The sequence below is a fragment of the Heteronotia binoei genome, chromosome 2 (assembly GCF_032191835.1).
Source record: "Heteronotia binoei isolate CCM8104 ecotype False Entrance Well chromosome 2, APGP_CSIRO_Hbin_v1, whole genome shotgun sequence".
Taxonomy (NCBI): Eukaryota; Metazoa; Chordata; class Lepidosauria; order Squamata; family Gekkonidae; genus Heteronotia; species Heteronotia binoei.
In genome coordinates this window covers 120076476-120099341 of record NC_083224.1, presented here as the reverse complement: position 1 = coordinate 120099341, position 22866 = coordinate 120076476, and the positions used below count along the sequence as shown (strand labels likewise).

At 41.9% G+C, this 22866-nt stretch overlaps 1 non-coding gene across 1 annotated transcript; it reads right to left on the bottom strand.

The window, feature by feature from the left end:
- Positions 1–1721: 1721 nt before the first annotated feature.
- TRNAP-AGG (transfer RNA proline (anticodon AGG)) lies at positions 1722–1788 on the bottom strand. The gene has a single exon. It is a non-coding gene; the product is annotated as a tRNA-Pro (tRNA).
- Positions 1789–22866: the final 21078 nt, after the last annotated feature.

The window sequence follows — 22866 nt, the reverse complement described above, 5'->3', positions numbered from 1 at the left end:
ACACAACAGATCCGCCACATGCTGCACTCGGCCAAAGATATGAGAGATCCACTTTCAACCCCTGGAGTCTACAAAATACCCTGCTCCTGTGGTGCAGTCTACATTGGCACTACCCAACGCAATATCAACACCCGTCTCACTGAACACAAGAGACACTGTCGCTTGTTTCAGCCAGAAAAACCAGCTGTAGCTGAACATGCACTTCAAGAAGGAGACCATGTCATCCACTTTGAAAGAACTGAAGTCCTTTCTACGGTCTCACATTATCATACCCGCCTGAACAGAGAAGCTATTGAGATTTACAAACACCAGCACAATTTTAACAGAAAGGAAGAAGGCATTTTCATCCACCAATCTTGGTACCCAGCTCTGCAAAACACCCTACAGACTATAAATTGCAGAAAGTCTCAGAACAACCAGCAAATTCCACAGAACAATCAGCACAGTCAACAACCATCTTCCTTATCTTCACACCCCTTCCAACCCTCCCAGCAATTAACACAGAACAATGGTCACATTCAACAGCCAGTTTCCTTATCACTACCCTTCCAGGAAGCCCCACCAAACAATGGGCACATCCACAAACCAATTGCCCTTTCATCACACCCCCTCCAGCCTAGAAATAGCAGCTCTCCAGCAGCCCTGGCCCCACTCAATGCACAGCAGCCAAGAAGGTCAGAGCGCCTGCTCCGGCTGCAACGCCACTGAGGATGTTCTCTGCAGCTGAGAACAAAATGTCTGGAAGGAAAACTTTCTCCAATAGAACATGGCGCTTGAGCCCAAAAGATTCTACAAACCCTAATGATGTTACCAGCCGTGAAAACCTGAAATCTTTGACTCCTGAGATAATTTTCAAACCACTGCCTAAGTGAGGAGTTGCAAATAAACCATAACAAATAAAGAAACCCCTTGGTTTTCTCTAAAAATGGCACCTTGGATATTTCCTAATAGACTATAGCAAACTCAGTCATTGAACAAGTCAGGAATTTCTGCTACTTGGGGATTCCCCCTCCCTCCAAACCTCTCCTGGTCTTATGACTACAAGTTTGCTCTAAATAAAATTAAGCCTGCTTCTGGAGCAGTATCTCACTTTTTTTTTGTTTACAAGAGGAGGAAGATATATCCCCAGTGAAATTCATGTGTCCAACTCTAAAATAATAGCCCAGGTACTTTATGATGTTGCTATCTGGATTTTGGTGATTTCAGAATATTTTGACCATCCTCTATACACAGTTTGTGTAATCACCTAGGTAAAATCTCAGCATACTTCCTTCATCTTAAAATAACTAAGATTTTGTCATGGGTAGATCCAGAAATGTAGGGGAACAGTTGCTGAAATAGACCAAAAAGGTCACAGAGGATGTTGCAGCACTCATACAGAATGAGCCTGGCATCTCCGGGAGGCATAACAGAAGAGAGTCTAGAGACCTAGAATAGAACAACCTTGAAGAGCAGTAAGAAGTTAAATGGTCTTATGTAGATCAGAAGCCATGCAATCTATTTTCAATAGATACAATTTTGCATGGCGATATACTGGAACAATAAATGTTTGTAGCTAATGCACATATCGCTGTGGGATCATTGGAGCTAACATATGAACATATGAAGCTGCCTTATACTGACTCAGACCTTTGGTCCATCAAAGTCAGTATTGTCTTCTCAGACTGGCAGTGGCTCTCCAGGGTCTCAAGCTCCAGGGTCTATTTGCTTGGACCCTTTTTTGGAGATGCCAGGGATTGAACCTGGGACCTTCTGCTTCCTAAGCAGATGCTCTACCACTGAGCCACCGTCCCTCCCAAGTTTAATAGTAGGGAAGGAAACATGCTGCAGGCTTCAGCCAATGTTTTTTTGAATGCTGATGTCCTTTGATAACTAAATTAGCCCACTAGATTTTTTTAAAGGAAGAGAAAAACCAAAAGTAATCAATTTATCATCTATTTGGTTAAGCCAAGTTGGCATATTCAGTCATTAGGCTGTAAAGAAAATTGTTCTGATTACTGATGAACAAAAGCTGGATTCTAAATTTAAAATCTGCCAGCCAGGTCAAGTTTATGAGTGACGTAAGACTCATTTCTAATCTAGGGGCCATAGAAGGTGCACACCTAGACAAATTATAGATTGATTGTAAGAATTTGAATTGAATTCATTCAAAAGAAGTAGTAACTGCTTGCATCCAAACTGGAGCTGTGTATAAAAGCTGATTGGTAATCTTGGAATATACTGAGCTTTTATGATTGCTACAATCTCCCTTTAGGCTTAAATTAGAATTAACTGTGGCTCAGTGGAAGACCTCTGCTTGGCATGCAGAAGGTCCTAAATTCAATCCCTGGCAACTCTATTTCAACAGGATCAGGTAGTAAGTAATGTAGGAGACCTTTGTCTGAGACCCTGAAGAAACACTTCACTCTTGACACTGAGTAACAATACTGAACTTAATGGACCAATGGTTTATTTCAGTATAAGGGATCTTCATATATGTTCTTATATGTTCATAATTTGTCATCAAAGATATTGCACAGAGGTATTTATATGACCAAACATTCAATTTTATATTCTTCCATCACTCATCTATTTAGTAGCTATGGGGAAATAAATTATTTTGGTCTTGTTGATATTTATAGGTATTCCATTTTCAGAACAATACTTAAATAATGCTGTAAGTATCTTTTTAGTCCCACCCTTTGAGTCTCTATCAATAATAATAATACAGAGGATAAAAGGATGTAGCCAATTGTCACTCCATCTCCAATGTGCCCTTCCTAGGCAAAGTGATTGAGAAAGCAATAGCAGATCAACTCTAAGACTTCTTAGGTAACTCATCTTCCCTAGATGCTTCAGTCTGGTTTCAGAATGGGCTATGGCAGAGGTGGCCAACAGTAGCTTTCCAGGTGTTTTTTGCCTACAACTCCCATCAGCCCCAGCCAGCATGGCCAATGGCTGGGGCTGATGGGAGTTGGAGGCAAAAAACATCTGGAGAGCTACCATTGGCCACCCCTGGGCTATGAAACATAGACGGCTCTGGTGGCTTTAGTTGATGACCTCTGTTGACAAAGGTCAGGCCTCTTTGTTGCTACTGGACTTCCTTGCTGTCTTTGACACAGTGTACCATGCCATCTTGTTGAGGCACTTGGAAGCAGAAGTAGGCATCAGCTGTTATGTGTTAGTCTGGTTGAAATCATTCCTTATGGGCCACACCCCAAGATTTGCCATTGGAGACCAGTTATCATCAATGTGGGACTTACCCTGTGCGTTGCCAAAGAGCATAATCCTATCCCCCATGCTCTTTAATCTTTATAGAAAGACAGGCAACCTTTATTGACATATCAATAAAAGTACATCAAAAGTTTAAAACAGAGTGGAACAGAGTGAGAAATAAACTAAGTACATCAGAGTCAGTTTGGTGTAGTGGTTAAGTGTGCGGACTCTTATCTGGGAGAACAAGGTTTGATTCTCCACTCCTCCATTTAAAGCTGCTGAAATGGCCTTGGGTTAGCCATAGCTATCGCAGGAGTTGTTCTTGAAAGGGCAGCTGCTGTGAGAGCCCTCTCAGCCCCATCCACCTCACAGGGTGCCTGTTGTGGGGGGAGAAGATATAGGAGATTGTAAACAGCTCTGAGTCTCTGATTCAGAGAGAAGTTGTGGGGTATAAATCTGAGATTGCGAACTGAAGAAAACAGGCCACATTAGAGGTTATGACAGCATTAAGACCAGAAAGTAACCACTGGACCTTAGCGCTTTCAGGAAGGCTGCACTATGTACAGAGAAGGGAGTTCAGAAATTTTTCTCAAAACTTAATGTAAAATGGGAAATTTAATTAAACATGGGAAATGGATTCATTTTGCAGTCACTCAACTGGCTTCCCATTTGTTACTGGACTCAATTTAAAGTACTGGCTAGCACATAAAAATCCCTTTATGGCCTTGGACCTTCATATCTGCAATACCATCTCTCCCCCTATGATCCACTGCAACAGCTTTGCTCATCTGAACAGGGCCTTCTGCATGTAAGGTAAAGGCAAAGGTGCAAGCACCAGTCGTTTCCGACTCTGGGATGATGTCACATCATGACATTTTCACGGCAGACTTTTTTATGGGATGGTTGGCCATTGCCTTCCCCAGTCATCTACACTTTCCCCCCAGCAAGCTGTGTACTCATTTTACCGACCTTGGAAGGCTGAGTCAACCTTGAGCCGGTTACCTGAAAACCCAGCTTCCACCGGGAATCGAACTCAGGTCGTGAGCAGAGAGTTCAGACAGCAGTACTGCAGCTTTACTACTCTGTGCCATGGGGCATAATGTTCTCATAACCTTCTGCATGTACTAACCGGCAAACAGGCAAAATCAACAACTGCCTGCACATGTGACTTCTGTGTTGTGGCCACCACCTTGCAGAATGGTCTGCCTGATGAGGTCAAGAAGAATTCCACTCTTCTAGCTTTCCACAAACTACGCCAAACTAAATTATTCAATAAGGTTTTTTCTGCATAGGCAATAGGATAGTACTGTACAAAATGATTCAGTTATCAAAATCTGATTTTATTGTTTATTGAATGCTCCATTGTGTTGATTGTATTGACTGACTCTGTGTAATCCGCCTTGAGTCCCAGTGAGAAAGGCAGACTAGAAATAATGTAAATAAATAAATGAGAGCAACTGAATTCAGAAAGGATTAGCCTATCTTGGTATTCTAACACCTCCCCCCCCCCCCCCCCAAAAAAAAAGAATGAGTAATTACATATAAACTTTTATATTTGTTGAAATTTCATGAGACTTTGGTATATCTATTTTTATTGGCTAAGTATTACTATTATCTTCCCAGTGGCACAGAGTGGTAAAATGAGTACCCAGCTTGCTGGGGGGGAAATGTAGATGACTGGGGAAGGCAATGGCAAACCACACCGTAAAAAGTCTGCCATGAAAACGTCATGATACGACATCACCCCAGAGTCGGAAGTGACTGGTGCTTGCACAGGAGACTACTTTTACCTTTTTTATTATTATTTTGGAAGGAATAATGTAGAAGAAAGCCAAGGGTAACCAATAACTATTTCCTAACAATAACTATAACCAGTTTGGTGTAGTGCTTAAGTGTGCAGACTCATATCTGGGAGAACCAGGTTTGATTTCCCACTCTTCCACATGCACCTACTGATGTGACCGTGAATCAGTCACAAGTTCTCACAGAGCTGTTCCTCTCAAGAGCAATTTCTGTCAGAACTCTCTCAGCGCCACCTACCTCCCAGGGTGTCTGTTGTGGGGAGGGGAAGGGAAAGGAGATTGTAAGCCACTCCGAGACTCTTTTGGGCAGGGTATAAATCCAATCTTTTCTTCTTTAAAATTCTTATCCAGCCTTTGGGCTATCTGCTGGTGGATGACTCTAGAATGGATTTAATTGTAGTTCCCACAGAATTACAGGAACTTGAAGGAACAATAAACTACACTTTTGTAGGCTTTCTGCAATGTTTTCAATATAAGTTATGATGAACTTTATAAAATTATGTCTTTATTCACTGAGACTGAGAAAAGACATAAGGTTAAGAAATAAAAATGAGGCAAAGGGAAGAGGAAGCAACCATGCTGCACATAAATGCTTCAAATAGAAACGTATGTTTCGATAGAAATGTGCACATATAAACAAGAGTTGTCCCTGTTGGGCATCTCACAAAATCGTCACGCTTAAAAGCTCCAGCTTGCCGCAGCCATATTGATGTTCCTGAGGCTCTTGCTCTTCAGGAAGCATTTTCACTGCATAGTGTTATGGTGATTCCCGTAGAAAATTGTGGACCCTTCTATACACTGTACAAAATATTGCATTAAGATGTGATACTGCTACAATACTAGGGGGGGCTCTAAGGTCTATTGATAGTGCCTGTGCCCATAAGAATGTATATTTATATGAAACAGAAAGTAGAGGTGGTAATGTTCGTCTGCATTTATATTGTGAATGTCCTTTAAAATACCACTTTCAAAAATCAAAATGTATTTATTTATCGTTAATAAAATGTGTTACTCTAGTCTTGGGCAGAGAAAGACAGGCACAGTTCTACCCCATATCAATCAGGATTAGAATACCTCACACATAATTGTAATCCTAGTGGGTACAGCTTGTTGTCAATCAAGAAAGCCCAGAGCTTCTCTCCCCTTGCCTAACTATGAAAGCAAGGCATGTTCTCTGCAACCTCTTCCCATTCTAAGTTAAATAGCTCACTGGGAACCTTTGCTATACTTCTTATCCAGTATGAAATTCCTGAACAAGAAAGCAGTTCTATTTCTTTTCTAAAGCAAACAAGTCTCATGTGTACTTTATTTTGTAAGCAGATCCCCCCCTTTCTGCAGCATAGTGACAAGTGAAGCACCCATGGAAAGAAAAAGGGTTAGTCTGCAATTCCTGACAAGGTTTGCAGGCCTGTCCCTAGCTTCCCTGGCCGAGGTGCTTAGTCTGGTTGCCTGCCCAGTGGGTTGCTAGAGGGCACATAGCTTGTGTGCTGTTATTGTGCCCTTTGTGATGGGGGCCTGCAGTGCTCTTTGGGTGGTATATGGCTTCTTGGTCATAGTGCACTCCCTGGCAACAAGTGATAGCGCACCTCTATCTCTTGCCATCTGTTCACCTCTGCCTTCCTCCTGCAGGCAACTCACTCAGTGGGGAGGCCAGTATTGGACCTGGGCTCTGGGTGCCAAGGCCACTGAGGTGCTAGGTCCATGCACCAGCAGAGTGATCAGAAAGCTGGCTGTGCCTCCAGGAGAAATGGATGCCAGTTCCATTGTGTGTCCCTTGGCCTTGCTGAATTACTCTTCTGAGAGGCTCCTGGCTGGCCACATAGTCACTATGCATTCGATGATTGCAAGCCTGGCATAGATGGAAATTGCCTACAAAGCAGTCACCTCCATCCCAGCTGGACTTGGTGGATATGTGGTACCTGTGGGAGGGAGGCATGGCAGTGGCACCCAATGTGGCATGGCCAATTATCCCCAACTGATGTGGTGCTTTCAGTTCTTCCCTTAGTCTCTATTGCCCTGACCTTCTCTGCTGTATGGAGCATGTTCATGGCATTCAAGATGGGACACTGAGGTATGGGTTGTTGTCTTCGGGACCTTGGGCATCAAAGACTCCTTGGACCAACCAAGTGTGGCTGAGCCATTGCAGCTGGTAGAATCCATGTACTTTGATGGGGGTGGAGTGGAGATCATGGGAGATGGGATGTGGTTAGGAATGAGACATTGCATCCTGAGCTGGTCTTTGGTGTGGTAGCCAGTGAATGCACTGGTATGGCTGCAAACTTGGAGTCAGCACCCAGCACCAGGGTGCAGGGTCTGTGGCCCACTCAGCAGATGCCTGCAATTGTTGCACCTATGTGAGTTCACATTAACAGGGAGTGGCTAAAGACCAGGCTTGGAGAGCCTTACAGAGGGTCAGGATATGGGCACTAGCCACCTTGAGCTGTTGGTAATTGTTGTTGATATCATGGATGGGTGGCAGGCAGGAAATGAGGGGCTGCCTGTACTCTATGGTCTTGTAGTTGGGCTCTGCTCTGATGGTTCCCATCTTGCTTCACTGATGGCTCTGGGGTCCTCAGGGACAGCCACTGGGGACAGCCTTGCTAATGTAGCTGTGGTACTAGAAGGCACCTCCACTGCTGAGCACTGGACACGCAGGGTTGGCACCATGTTTCTGGGGAATAATATAGTGGCCTGGATCCAGCTGGAGCTGGAAGGGCAGGGTGCTTTGGGTGATGGGTTTGCCAAGTGGTAAAGCCCCCTTCCACCATTAGTGTTGCTGCATCAGTTCAGTTGTGGGAGTCTGTGCCTTTGAGGGGGTGGGGCAATGAAACTATTGATGCAGCCTGGCACAGCACTGGATCTCCTTTCCCCTTCATTTTCCTCATATTTTCCTGAGGCAATTTTCCTATGGCTTCCATGTAGATAATTGGTTCTCCCTGTGCATCATGGCCATGTCATTGCCCCCTTTTGTGAACAATGGTCTTGTGGTATTTTTTGTGTTGAAGATGCTGGCATGGCTATTGCGCATGTGACTCTGATGTGGGAATGCTTATTGGTCCTTACCTTGTGTGGTATTCTTTTAGAGAATAGTCCCGCAGTACTCTGTTGTGCCATACAGGCAGTCATTTCCATCATGGCAGTACTCAGGACTGTACTGCCAATTATTTTTAAAATAACAGATTCCTGAGTGAAATAGTAAATACAGTTCATTAGCATGCCATTTAAATAGAATTGGTGCTCCACAATTTTACCTGCAATTTTGAGCATGAATTGATAATTGCTTAATGGCTGCAGTCCCAAGTACAACACTGGAATTATGAGAAAAGTATGAGAAAATTATGAGACTTTCTGGGTGGTTCTAGGTGTTAGGTGCAAGATGACAGGAACCACTGGGAGCCAGATGAGAATATCATTATTACTATGTTACTCTGTCACTTTCCAGACCAAATTTTCTCATGTTAACTTTGATGTGGAATCAATACCCCAATTACAACAAAATCTACATGATACCTCAAAAATATGTCTTCACAGCTTTGTCACAAAGCAAACCTTCTCCTTTTCAGGTGCTAACTGAAATAAACAAAGCAATCTCAATGAAAATACCAGATTAAAAATGGCTTTAAAATATATAGAGAAAAGGAAGACATAGTTTAGTTGCCTTAAGGGGAAATCTGAGGCTGACTGTGGACAATGGAACAGTATGTTTGGATTATGGCAGTTAAACATAATTGCAGGTTCAGTTAATCTGTATTATGATAGTATCATTCTATTACATTCATAGCAGTAATTGTGTGATGCATATGAATATAGTAAGGCCCCCTAAAGAAGTTCAGTTTCAGGTCTAATATCTACTCTAATTCTATGTATCAATTATGTTCCAGCCAAAAGTTCAAACAAAGGTCTGGGGATCTAGAGGATGTAGCTATCTATATTAAAGGACTTGTAATGTAAGTACAGATATGGGTCAGGAGATGGTTGATGATTTGGTCTTATTATTTTTTATGAGCCAGCTGCTATTAGATGAGTTTTGACTGTATCACAATTTAGATGTGGAGCGGAAGCCTGTTTCGGAAAGGAATGGCAAAGTGCTTCAGCAACAGCTTGTGTTTTTTGGTAGCAGTCTTTTGACCTCAAAAATGCTTATATGTATACTCCTCTTTAACATAGCCTAGTATATCCAGAAATTTTCCAAGAATACTTCTGACAGATATCAACTCTATATATTAATTTTTACAAAGAGGTCATGGCTATTCTGTCTAACCTATTAACCCAAACATTCATTTGGGAAAGGCATTTTGTGCATGCTTAAAGGCACTCTTTTCCTGCTGGTTCATACCCTATAGCCTCTTGCTGATACTATATACCTTATATGTGCAAAGTTCCTCTAATGGGATTGCAAAATCCTCACCGAGAGTATGAAAAGAATTCAGGGTCCAAAGGGAGTGTTGTCTTTCCTGCATCTCTACTGGATTTTTTCCCTCAGAAACCACACATGCTTTTTATTTTTACATTTGTGATCACCAAGCCTCTGATGAAACGTCTGGTAAAGGTGGTTTGTTCCAAATTCAAATTTGGTAAAAGAAACCCACCCAATTAAAGCTATTGTTGGAATTCTAGAGAGAGGATTTCTAGCACTAACAATTGACAATTCATGTCTTTTTAGAAATGAAGTTCAACAAAGTGAAGAACATATTACCTTCATTAGTATCAAAATTATCTTTCTGAGTCATTTTCCTCTACACAAATTGTGGAAATGGAAATTCTAAACAAATGCCTTCCAGCCTTGTCTTCTTGTACTATCAAAAGTGATTTGTAATGTGTTTATTAATTTCTATCTAACCATGTATACAGTAACCTAATCATCTAAATACAAGTATATCAATTTATAGAATACAGTAGAGGTGACTATAGTAGTGGAATACATCTTAGAGCCATTTCCCCCCTCTAAACTTTTCCAGACAATGTCTGGTTTAATTTATTTTTATGGCCAGTTCCTTAGCTTCTGGCAAGGCAAGTATTTAAAAAACGAACATATGTTGCATAAAACGACAATGCATTTAAATTAGGCAAGAGTTACTTAGTTTTGACATGTATTGCCAGCATAGTCCTGTTTCTTCAGAATGAAACTGGTTTTTTTTGTTTTATTTTAGTTGTATTTTCTTGAGTCTTAGTTGTTTATCTCTCTGTCCTCTGAAACATTTAAGTTAAAAAAATGTTTAAGTGGAGAGAAAGATTTTTTCCAGCATTTACAAATCATTCATATATGAGTTCCAATGAACTTTGTGTATATGAAGCAGCAATAGTACATTGGAACTCATGAAACTACACAGTTACACAGGGTGTCAAACTCAATTGTTATGAGGGCCAGATCTGACATAAATGAGATCTTGTCAGGACAGGCCATGTGTGTTATAAAATGTAATGCCAAGTAGCAGAGGTATAAACTTTATAAAGGACACAAACACAATTTAAGATTTTTTAAAACTTGGAATAAAACATGCTTAAAACATTAGCACTTGTTGGTCTTAATGGTGCTTTCTTTGTATCTCTCTCATGAGATCCAGGGAGCTGGGCAAAGGAAGCTAAGGCTCTTTTCTTTCCTTCCCCAGGGGACCAGGAAGGGGAGGATCCTCAGCCAATAGAAGGAAGAAGGGTTTGGCAAGTTGTTATGCAGAAAGAAGCAAGATGACAGCCAGTTGCTGGGGGGGGGGGCTGATAGGAGCCCTCCGGGGGACCTGATTTGGCCCCCAGGCTGCATGTTTGACCCTGAGTTACAACGCACTGTTTAACCCCTGAGTTACAACACACTGTTACTGCTTCATATATGCATAATTCAGATCTTTTCCCTGTGATGGGGGTGCCAATGGACAAAAAGTCATGTTGGAAAGAGGGCTACTCTGAGGAGGAGAAATTGGGCAAAATTTCCAACTATGGGCTTCTTGTGCCAGTGAGGCCTCACTGGCAGAAGTAGTAGTAACAGTTTTGCCCCATTCTCCATGCTTACTGCATCCCTCCATGCCATGTGATTTTTTGGAATGGAGCTTTCCCCACATGAAGCCCATGTGGCATACTGGCTGAAATGTCAGACCAAGAATTGGAAAGCCTGTGTCCAAATCCTTACTCTTATATGAAGATCACAGAGTGTCCTTGTGCGACGTATCTTCTCACAGCCTCACTTACCTCACAAGATTGCTGGGATGATAAAACGGGAGAGACAGTAACTGTGTATGCTGCCCTGAGCAAGATAAAATTGAGGGGTGTGTGTATGTATATAGATATATAGTCCATGGCATCTTTAAGCCCTCCTACAACCAAAAACTGCTTGGGGAAGGAGAATGTGGGAGAAGATCCATTTCTCTGAGTGCTAATATATAATTCATAAGATCCAACATATTATTATTTGTATAGTATCTATATTTAAGCATTGTGCAAAAAGCAATACAGTACATCTTAATTTGTACTATATGTGTATGACCAATTATATTAATATGTATCACCAATTAATCAAATATATCTTAAGATTTCCTTTTTCACCAGCTCCCCTATTCCTGTATCTAATAAATGGAAGTCATTTTTCAACTAACCATTCCGGAGCATTGATTTTACCTTTGTGAATCTTCCTATGTACTATAATTTAGCACACCTTAATGATGAGATACCGTAAGCATCTTATTGAACAAGTTCTCTTCATATGTTACATTTACATGGACTGGAACGCCTCTACTTCATGTGTACATTGTGGGCTGAACACACATGGAAAATCTAAGTGTTGCCTAATGCACACAAAACTGTGACCATATGTATGGGGTGCATAATGTGACCTCATGCTCCCGATATGCATAGTTGGTGGGCTCCTAGTTTATATTGATATAACTGTCCAAAGAGGCCTTATGCAATTCTAGACTAAAGTTTGATGCTCTGCTTCAATATTAATAGGGCATACATTCCATCTTCTTCTTTTTTTACAAAACATTGCAAAATGCTTTATTTTTTATTAGTGTGTGCTTCCATAACATTCATATATACAAAGATTTGGTTCCGAAATTTTTGGTACACTCAGCATTCACAGTTAAGTTAATTTCCAAAAGACCTTGAAATGTTAATTGTTATTGTCATGATACTTCACAAGGAAATATAAAGCAAACTGGAAATAATTGTATCAATTGTAATGTGGACTAGGAGATTAATAGTGGTGTTAGTCAATATTTCTACATTACCAAGAGAAGCCATGGATAACACAATTATTAAGTAATCACAGGATAATTACCTTTTTCTTTAAGTAATTAATTCCTTATGGAATTACAAATCCCTTAGTGTGCTGAACACAGATTATAACTGTGTTTCAAATAACTGAATTTGAAGTAGAACATAGCAGCTTCATAAAGAGAGGGGGGGGGCAACCAATAAGAACATCTCTCAACCCCACAGAGCTCTCAAGGGACTTATAGCAAGATTAAAGAATATCACATGATATTTTAACTCCTAAAGGTCAGTTGATATAAACAGCAAACATCAGTTATAATAATATACTACAATTAAAAAAAAAAATCGCTGGTGGGATATGTATGGTGGGATAAATTAGCTTTTGCAAGCATATAAGAGGCAACTAATGTCTGAACTTGATGTGTATCCTGTAGTGCAAAGGGGTCTCATGCAATGGAATAAACTTATATGACCTACTGGAAGGAGGGATTTTCTGGAAGAAGATTCTCCCTCCCTAATGTACAGCAGATACTTGCGTATTAGGTTTTAGCTAAGCATGAAGCCATGTTACCATATCTCCTCCTGCCACAATGTCTCTGAATCCACAGGTTTCTATTTCATTACTCATGAAGTTTTGCATATCGTTCTATGAATTCCATCACTAATGGCACTATTAATTTATTATTTTAGAAACATATGCTCTGCATTTTATCTTGTATGAAGCAGTTTCCAAAAATAAAATTGTAACAACATAAAATTAGACCAATAACGCATAATAGAATATAGTAAGTAAACAGCAATTTAATAATCTTCACCTCAGTTAACAGCCATCAATATATCTAATTCTCAACTGTCCCCTCTATCTATGGATACTTATTTAACCAACAGAGGGCACACTTTCTCCCAAAACCAGTGGGGGCCTTGGAGTGGCTGCCACAGTTGACCACCCCCCACTTTCTCAAATGGAATTATTTTTATTTATTTATTTATTTATTTTTTGAGGGGTGAGATAGGGTTGCCGAGTCCAATTCAAGAAATATCTGGAAACTTTGGGGGCGGAGCCAGGAACAAGGGTGTGACAAGCATAATTGAACTCCAAGGGAGTTCTGGCCATCACATTTAAAGGGATAGCACATCTTTTTAAATGTCTTCCTTCCATAGGAAATAATGAAGGATAGGGGCACATTTTTGGGGGTCATAGAATTGGACCCCCTGGTCCAATCATTTTGAAACTTGGGGAGTATTTTGGGGAGAGGCACTAGATACTATACTGAAAATTTAATGCCTCTACCTCAAAAAACAGCTCCCCCAGAGCCCCCGAAACCTCCAGATCAATTCCCCATTATACCCTATGAGAATCGATCTCCACATAGGGAATATTGAAGTGCTCAGCAGACATTTCCCTCCCCACCCCCCACCCCATTCTGGCAACTCTGAAGTGAGGGATTGGCCTCTCACGAGTTGCTGCCAACTTCTTCAAAGTAACACAGACACACCATCCCAAGAGGAAGCCTTTCAATTGGAGACTGAAGCTCCGGAGGTGGAAAGGCACATGGTCCTCTGGGAGCGGGGCTTCCCCCCGCCAGCCAGCTGACTGGGGGTGGGAAGGAGCCTGGGAAAGCGGAAGAACCCCTGCTGGGACCTGGGGATTTGCAAACCTAGGGTGAGATGAGCCTATTCAGGCTCATTGTGGGAGTTTTAGCCAATCCAGGGGTGGTTGGCCACCCAGGTAAGGCAGCAGCTACTATTCCCTGACCAGTCTGATCCCAGCATGAGTTCCTCACCTGCCCACCTTCTTTTTAAGACCACATGAGATTAGCTAGTAGCCAGTTATGGGATGGAGCAGAATTTTTTTGGGCCTTGCTCAGATTGGTCATAGAGGGGGGGCTTTTTTCACCTGCTCCATGTGGTCAGAGGGGGTGAGGCATAAATAAGCCTGGTGTCACTGGTTAGGCCCTAACTGGGATGGTGGGAAGAAGAAGATATTGGATTTATATTCTGCCCTATACTCTGAGTCTCAGAGTTACGAAGCGGTCACAATCTCATTTACCTTCTCCCCCCCTCACAACAGACACCCTGTGAGGGCTGAGAGAGCTTTTACAGCAGCTGCCCTTTCAAGGACATCTCCTGTGAGAGTGATGGCTAAGCCAAGGCCATTCCAGCAGCTGCAAGTGGAGGAGTGGGGAATCAAACCTGGTTCTCCCAGGTAAGAGTCCACGCACTTAACCACTACACCAAACTGGGTGTCCATGGGTTAGAAGGGAAAAAAAAAACATGGGTTAAAAGGGTTTTGAACTGGCAAGCTCCCCAAGATATTAGCGAGGGGGGTCCTCAGTTGGGCTACCTAGAGACTTGGCAGTCCAGATGGCCTGGTTGGTGGCCTTTTCAGGGTTGGGGGAGCATATGACCAGCCGTAAGGCTTTGCAGTCATGGACCAGAGTATGTGCTCCCATCTACTCTACACACTAGCATGTGGGCTGTGATAGGTAGGGTCTGGAAGTTTCTGGCCCTGGCCCTGAGCTGGGGTGGGTTTGCCCTGTTAGGAAGCTTGCTTTGCAAGCTCAATGCAACATGTGCTTTATGATGTATGTAATGGTGCAGATCAGCTTATATATAAATAAAGTCCCAGTTTAACCCATAACTTATGTATTGTTTCATTCAAAGGGTGGGTGGGCAACAAGTTTTTCTACAGACTAAGGAGGACTCTATAGGTCTGTGGAAAATCCAAAAAGTTTTTTAAAAGCCCATGGGGTAGGTTGAATTTCCCCAATACCTTTTGATACCTTTTGAAATGGCCTCCACAGGACTCTACTCCAGGACCCACCACATCAACAGTAAGGGATAGACTAGATGACAGCCAGAGAGAGACAAAGAGAAATAATGAGTTAGGGAAGAGGGGAGGAAGAAAAAGCAGAATTGGAGCTGAGATTAGGGAGGATTCTTCCTGTCATACGAATGACTAAATATTAGGGGGACATTTTAAAAGGACATCTGAGCATCTTACCCCTACATCTTTTGCTGCAGACTCCACTATCCTCTTAAAACTTTATTGAAGGAAGAAACCGGCCCCCTCCCAGCCAGCTGACATCGCCAGCGATAGGCTGGGGGGGCCGCTGTTGCCCACCCAGAAGGAGGGAAGGCTCAATGGATGTCCCGGCCATCTGGGAATCTGCTGCCGGGGCTATAAAAGCCCCACCCCCACCCAGAGGCAGCAGTTCTTTTCAGCTCTCGGCCCACCCGCCCACCCTTGGCAGTACAGGTTATTTACCGGTCGCCTTAGGGGCCAGGTAGTATTTTTTTTCATTTTCACAGAATTGGCCTACGTGAATTTGTTTTTTGCCTACTTTGTACTGCTTTATAGCATTAGGAAGTTTGGGAGGAGTTGTTAATTTGGTCGCTGGGCAGGATGAGGTACGGGCCACAGTGTTTTCTGGGGAGCACCTATGGCTCAGCACCAGTTGGTGCAGGTGGTCTGTATGAACTGCAGATGGGCTTTACAGCTCAATGCTGGGAGTGCAGATCACGACAAAGCCTCATCAGGGTGGATCTTTCCAGAGGGATAAATGCTGGCCTAGGTGGGGGTGGAGTTTGGGCCTGGCTGCTCAGCACCAGCTGAAATATATAGGGCTCATGATGGGGGCAGGGTGGCTTGCCCTTCCAGGACAAGGTGGGGTCATGGGGCTCACTCCAGGGCTTGTCTTGTTAGGCCATACTCCTTGCCAGTTTAGTTCGTTCAAGTTATTTCAACAAAGCGGCCCTGTTTATCCAACATACTGTGTCAGCCTCTTCATTCCGACTGGGGGGGGCAACTAACAGCTTCTCTCCCTTCACCAGCTGGAGAAAGACTGTCTGAGATTGAGGAGACACACAGAGAGAGAGAGGGAAAGAGAGGGAGAGAGAGGGAGAGAGGTGGGGTGTGGGTGGGGTAAGAGGTGAGGATGCAAAAGCAGAACCATAGCTGAAACTGGGGAGGATTTCTCACTGCCATTTGCCCATCTCCAGTGCTTTTCTTCCTGCAGTATGAATGGCTAAGTATCAGGGGGGAGTTTTAAAAGGACATCTGAGTTTGCAACTGCAAAGCCTTGAAAGCAGGAGATAAGATTGTTCTCACCCAAATTTCTGTAGCTGCAGGCTCCCCTGCCCTTTAAAAACATTCTCTCCAGCTTCTAATTGCTTCTCCCCCCCCCCCCACTCAAGAGCCTGGGCACTGCTTCTCTCTTCTGATTGACTAGAAGCCAGAGGGAAGTTATAAAAGGACAGCTGAGGCATCTTTAATACATGGGTGGATACAGTAACTAAGAAGTAGGGAGTAGGTGGAAAAGAGGCAAGATTTCCCACAATCCAAACATCTTTGTACACACCACCTTTTAAAACATTCCTTAGCAACACTGACAGACAAATAAACTGCCAAGACAGCTATAGTGCTGTAGGTGAATGTGGACTCATTGCAGGCTGAAGAAGACTGGAACCCTGCAACCACACAATTTTCCATGGCAAGGTGAGACTTGAACACACAAAGGTGCCTCAGGCTGATCCACTGATAAGCCAGTGGCCATTTAAATGGATGCTTTTGGCAAGGGCACTCCAAAGGCCACCTCAAGATCTGTGGTACCCAGTTTGGCAATCTTTGAAATCTCACCTCACATAAACAAAGTGATTGTAATTCCCAAGCAAACTCCTTTTTGAATGCAACTTCAGTCAGATGGCTGACTATGCACAAGGGAACTGAGCAAGGATCATTTTTTAAAAATGCAATTATAATTTTGCATTGCTTCTGCTGGGTCTTCAAAAATCGTCTTCAATTTCTACTGCAGAGATTCTCTGGTTTGACTTTTGTCTTTTGGAAACAATGGAGGATGGGGGCACTTTCTTTATAGTGTGTTTATTAACATCCAGCCTGATGAAGTGTGCAATTCATATTTTGTGATGCTTTACCTAGTGTTATTCAGTAAAAGTTAGTACAAAGGCAGACATAGCTCTCAAAAATGCCTTGTAGATGTTTTGGATGCTCACTTCTTGGGCTTCAAAATGGAGAACAGAAGCACTCCCAAGTGCTTGCTCAGAACAGAAGTGGTATGATGGATCTTCTTTCTTTTTTTGCCATCAAGTCACTGCTGACTTATGGCAACCTGTATGGTTTTCAAGGCATGAGACATTCTGAGGTGGTTTATCATTGCCTGCCTCCATGTGGGCCCTGTTTAGCTTCTGAGATCTGACAAGATCAGATTATCCTGGGGTTATTCAGGTCAGGCCAAGGCTGAGAGTAATGTGATTGGCCTAAGGTCACCCAGCAAGCTTCTATGACATGAGTGGGTATTTAAGCTATCAATGATCACAACCCCCCCCCCCCAATCAGCTTTGAGTTATTAATCAATGAAAGATGACCCTAGGTCACGGCTCCTCAATTTGTTGAGCCTACAGGGGCTTTGGGGATTTTGAGAAAAATAAGAGGGTTCCACAATAAAATGCCTGCGATGTTTTGGGGGCCAACCACAAAAATCACTGTTCTAGGGGCTGAAGGCAATCACAGAATGTTGGGGAGTCCCACAGAACACTGGAAATGCTGTAATCCAAACATCTTCCTATGATGGAAACCATGAATTGCTACTGAATTGATGCCTTCTGCAGCTGCAAAGGTAAAGCCTCTTGGGCTCTTCTAATGTTCCTTATGTTCCAAGGAGATGAATGAAAATTTTGCTTCCTGAACAGCAGTGCTGGGAGGTTACCAGGCATAGAGATATAAGAAAATTTGTGTCTCAGAAGATGTTTAGGACACACAGCTGTGACATTGATGCTTAGGAAGAGATCAGTACTTTGCTAGTACGTCCATTGATACAGTGTTACCTGAAGTTAATTTTTTCCCATTTTATGTTTAACCATTTGAATTTTATCCCCAGGAATCAAGAAATAAAAAGAAAAAAGCAGACACCAAGACAGACATCAGTGTGCTCTATGTCAGCATGGATGCTGAACAGGTGATCAATACACTAGATTCTTCAGTTTCTCCACAGTCTCCCCTGGAATTACCTCACAGACTATAGGTAAAGGTAGTCCCCTGTGCAAGCACCGAGTTGTTACCGACCCATGGAATGATATCATGTGATATTTTCTTGGCAGACTTTTTATGAGATGGTTTGCCATTGCCATCCCCAGTCATCTACATTCTACACTTCCCCCCCCCCCAGCAAGTTGGGTACTCATTTTACCGACCTCAGAAGGATGGAAGGCTGAGTCAACCTTGAGCTGGCTACCTGAACCCAGCTTCTGTCAGGATCAAACTCAGGTTGTGAGCAGAACTTGGACTGCAGTACTGCAGCTTACCACTCTGTGCCACGAGGTTCTTAAATTCACAGACGATAGGGAAGCAATAAAGAAGGAAGCAGCTGTGGTCCCCCTCCCACATTTTCTGGTAACTTGAAGATGGAATTGATACTTCTGTGCTGCAGTGATGAGCAAAACATTGTGGGGAAGTACCTAAATCTCATCACACATATGCAAGTTACCCCTTCAAACATTAAGACAGAACTGCAAGCTTACACACCTTCACAAATTCATTTCCCTGTTCTACTTTCTGGACTAAAGTATGGATACCTAATTCTTTTTATTAGCAGTACTTGTTCTATAGTTCAGTGGGCCAGATTTTGCCTATAGGTTCTCAGTTGCCAATCACTAATATAGATTATTATTTTCTGGTTTTCTGAGATGCATTTGAATATAATTAACAGTGCTATCACTTCTACAAATAGCTTCATTAGCTGAACATGTCTTCTGTGGCCTTTGAAAGCAGACTAAAGTTTCAGTGCCTTCCTTATTTTTTTTACTTCCCATTTGCTTTCTTTCCAGCAAGTCTCCATTTTCTTTAAGAAAAGACCAGACTAGTATCCTGACTACAGTGCATCATTGTAGCACCCATCCTACATAAAATAATCTTAACACCTGCTCCTTTGTCATTTTCTACAAAGTTTTCTGACTAATAATATGATGAGACTTGTAAAAATAATCTCTTTTGATATCTGAACAGTTTTGATTGAGTGAGATGCATTGGGGAACATGTTGTAGCTCTTGTGACAGCATGAAATGAGGAGGAAAATAGTCACAAAAAGAACAAAACCATGTGTTGCATGCCACAAACACAACCAATGGAAGAATCAAATTCTATGTTTGTTGGATAGGATTTAAATAGAATAGATTTAAACACTTGCAGATGTTTGTCTTTTATATATACAAAATTTATAACACAGTTTGTGTGTGATTTTGTACTATTCCTCTGACACCCCCTTTCTTTCATTTTGCTCACCTATATTTTCTTCATAAGAATTAGTTCATATGCCAGAGAAACAAATCTCACTTTTACCTCAGAGCAGTGACTTACATTATATATAATCCTCGTTGAGTATCACACTCTATGGACATAATGAAACAGATGAGCCAATTTGAAGAAGATCCCAAAATTCCCTACTTGGCCTCTAGCAGTGACCCATTAATCCTATTTTACTCCAAGTTTAAATTGTGAATTGTGCTAAGTGCTTAACCACATTTTTGTAGCCCAAAGAGAACAATCTATTTATTTAGAAATTTATCTACAGTATGTATGCAACCCCTCAAAAAGGCCTGTTCAAGGTGGCTAACAAAATAAAAATATAATAAAGTAATAAAAGCAGCAGCATAAAAACAAACCATAAAACAATCCAGGACATAAAAACAGCACAAACCACTACTCAACAGCCATAAGACAATTCTTAGTCTAGAAACAGACTAATTTTTGTCATTTTTTAAAATGTCATGTGATGTGTGCTATACCTGTTGTTGCATGCTCTTCTGTAAGCTTCTTTAATGAGGGAGAATGGCCAGATAGAACTATTTAAGCAAATTAACAAATAAATTAAATTGATTGCCTTAAGACCAGTGGCAAAGAAAATGGTTGTGACTTGAGTGTTGGTACAACAAAGCCATAAACGAACTATTCAAAATTTGGCATTAATCTGTTACTTCATTCCTATAGTTTACCACTGTTCAGGATGATTCTTCACAACAGTTGATTAGAAAAGGAAAACAGAAGACACTGTGGCTAGTATAGTTCCAGAGGGTAGCCATGTTGACCAGCAGTAGAATAGTTAGATTCTAGTCCAGTAGCACCTTAGATGCCAACAAGAGTTCTAGGGTATAAGCTTTTGAGCATCAAAGCTTCTTTCACAGGCATGGGTAGAGTAGAAATGGAGATATCTGAGCTACTGAGTGCATCTGTGATGCACCTGTAAGGTTGGCTAAGAGAAGCATCTAGTCATTACACATACAGGAGTAGGGTTGCCAATCCCCAGGTGGGGGCAGGGAATCCCCCCTGCTTCAGGGTCATCAGAAAGCGGGGGGAGGGGAGGAAAATGTCTTCTGGGAACTCTATTATTCCCTATGGAGATTTATTCCCATAGAAAATCATGGAGAATTGATCCACGGGTATCTGGGGCTCTGGGGGGGCCCTGTTTTTTGGGGTAGAGGCACCAAATTTACAGTATAGCATCTAGTGCCTCTTGCCAAAAAACGCACCAAGTTTCAAAAAGATTGGACCAGGGGGTCCAATTCTGTGAGCCTCAAAAGAAGGTGCCCCTATCCATTATTTCCTATGGAAGGAAGGAATTGAAAAGGTCCCTTTAAATGTGATGGCCAGAACTCCCTTTGGAGTTCAGTTATGCTTGTCACAGCCTTGATCTTGGCTCCACCCCTAATGTCTCCTGGCTCCACCTCCAAAGTCCCCAGATATTTCTTGAATTGGACTTGGCAACCCTATACAGGAGGTAACATAAAACACAAGAAGAGCAGACTAGAATACATGTTTTGCCTCCGCCAAGAGTGTGAGGTAACATGCCTAGGAGAATGCAGTACTTGTGAAATAAAACTCTAGGTGTATATATTATACTTAACAAAGCCAAGGCTAACACACCTTCACCATTAAACAAGATAACAACTATGAAATATGTGCCATTGAATTCTTAAAGCAAAGTTTTATAGAGAAGCATTTTTAATTACTGGAAGACTCCAGGGCTCAGATAATCAAATAATTTACACCTAGATGCTTTGACAGCACTCGGCCTTTGGCCTTGTGCCTAACACCACAATAAAGCATAAATCATTATAGAGTGATTCACACACTGTCATGTCTTATTGCTTAATTAATTTGTCTGAAATCACTTTCTCTGAAAAGTCAAGGCAAATAGTATATGTTGTGTGCATTTTTTAACAAAGAACCAACACATAGCCCCCACACTGTCATGATAAATGAAACAATCCTATTGCAGTCTGTTAAAAATAACAACAACCAAGAATGAGCAGACTCTTCCAAAGTTATACAAAATTACACTCACAGCATTCTGGTGTTTTACACCCAAGTCACAAGACTTACCACATTTTGAAGGTCTTAGGGTGCTTACATAGCAGAATAGTTTCAGATCAGTTCAAGAAAGCTTTAATGTTAAGCTTAATCTTTATCGTTGGTGAATCCTTGTACTTAAAGTAATTGTTGAATTCTGCAGCCAGTCAGCTTTGCGTACAGCCCACAATTTATGGATGATCCCCAGACCCTTCTGAGTTTTTCATTTAATTTCTGTTGTTCACAGCAGGACAAACTTACATCCAGAAGAAGGCCTCTAATAGGTGTGGTCTATAGTCTCAGCAGTTTCAAAGCATAGGAATAGGTCTGCAGTCCATAAACATCTCAGCCAGCTAACCTCTGGAGTCATATAGCAACTATAGTTTTTGGCCCTCCAAGTCAGGTGCAGATGGTATCCAACCATGACACATCTTCGGGACAAAGCTCTGGAAAATTACATCATTACTTTTGGTCTTCCCCCTTCCCATCACTGAAGACAGACTCTCATGGGAAGCTAATTGTCCACTTCCTCTCTGACCTTGAAGATTATAAGGTACCAGGCAGACTGAAAACTAACTAGTAACACCTGCAAGAAAGACCAGGCCAATTAAAACACATTAATCCTTGAGGGAAGTCAAGATGGCACTTTGCTTTACAACTTGCCTGAAGATGATGCAGACTGAAAACACAAAATCTGCAACTTGAATCAAGGTAGCACATTAGGGGCAAGTGGGACTATCTATAAAGTCCATGGATGGGGTGACAAGATAGCAAAGTTTTGACAAAGGAAGAACTACAATAGGTTAAAATGGGCAAAATGTGACACACAAGGATATTTAAAATGCTCTGGGAAAGTGTGAAATGCTTTGCCTATGGTTCATCTGTGCTTCATGAAACCCAGTGTAGTTGAATACCTGGATTAGGACTGGAGAGGTTCTGCCTAGGTCTGGGGATACCAATAGTCATGAAGCTCATCGTGAGATTACCGTAAACTAGCTCTTCTCTCTCAATTTCACTCCAAAGATTATTGTGACAATAATAGGTAGGAGTAGAGAGTAAGGAGTGCCCTGAGCTCTTTGGGTGGAATAAATATGAAGAACAGACAGAAAGGATTTAGGTGTGCAGAACTGTTTTCTTCCTGTTTATTATTTATTAAAATAAAGTGATTTATTAAAATAAAGTGATCACCCTACAAAGTGTGATCAAGGTAGCATACACCTGTCCTAGAAACAATACATCCTATATATATAAAATACAAGCATATTGGTACTTTCTGGTTCTCCCATTGGCTGTGCTGCTTGCTGC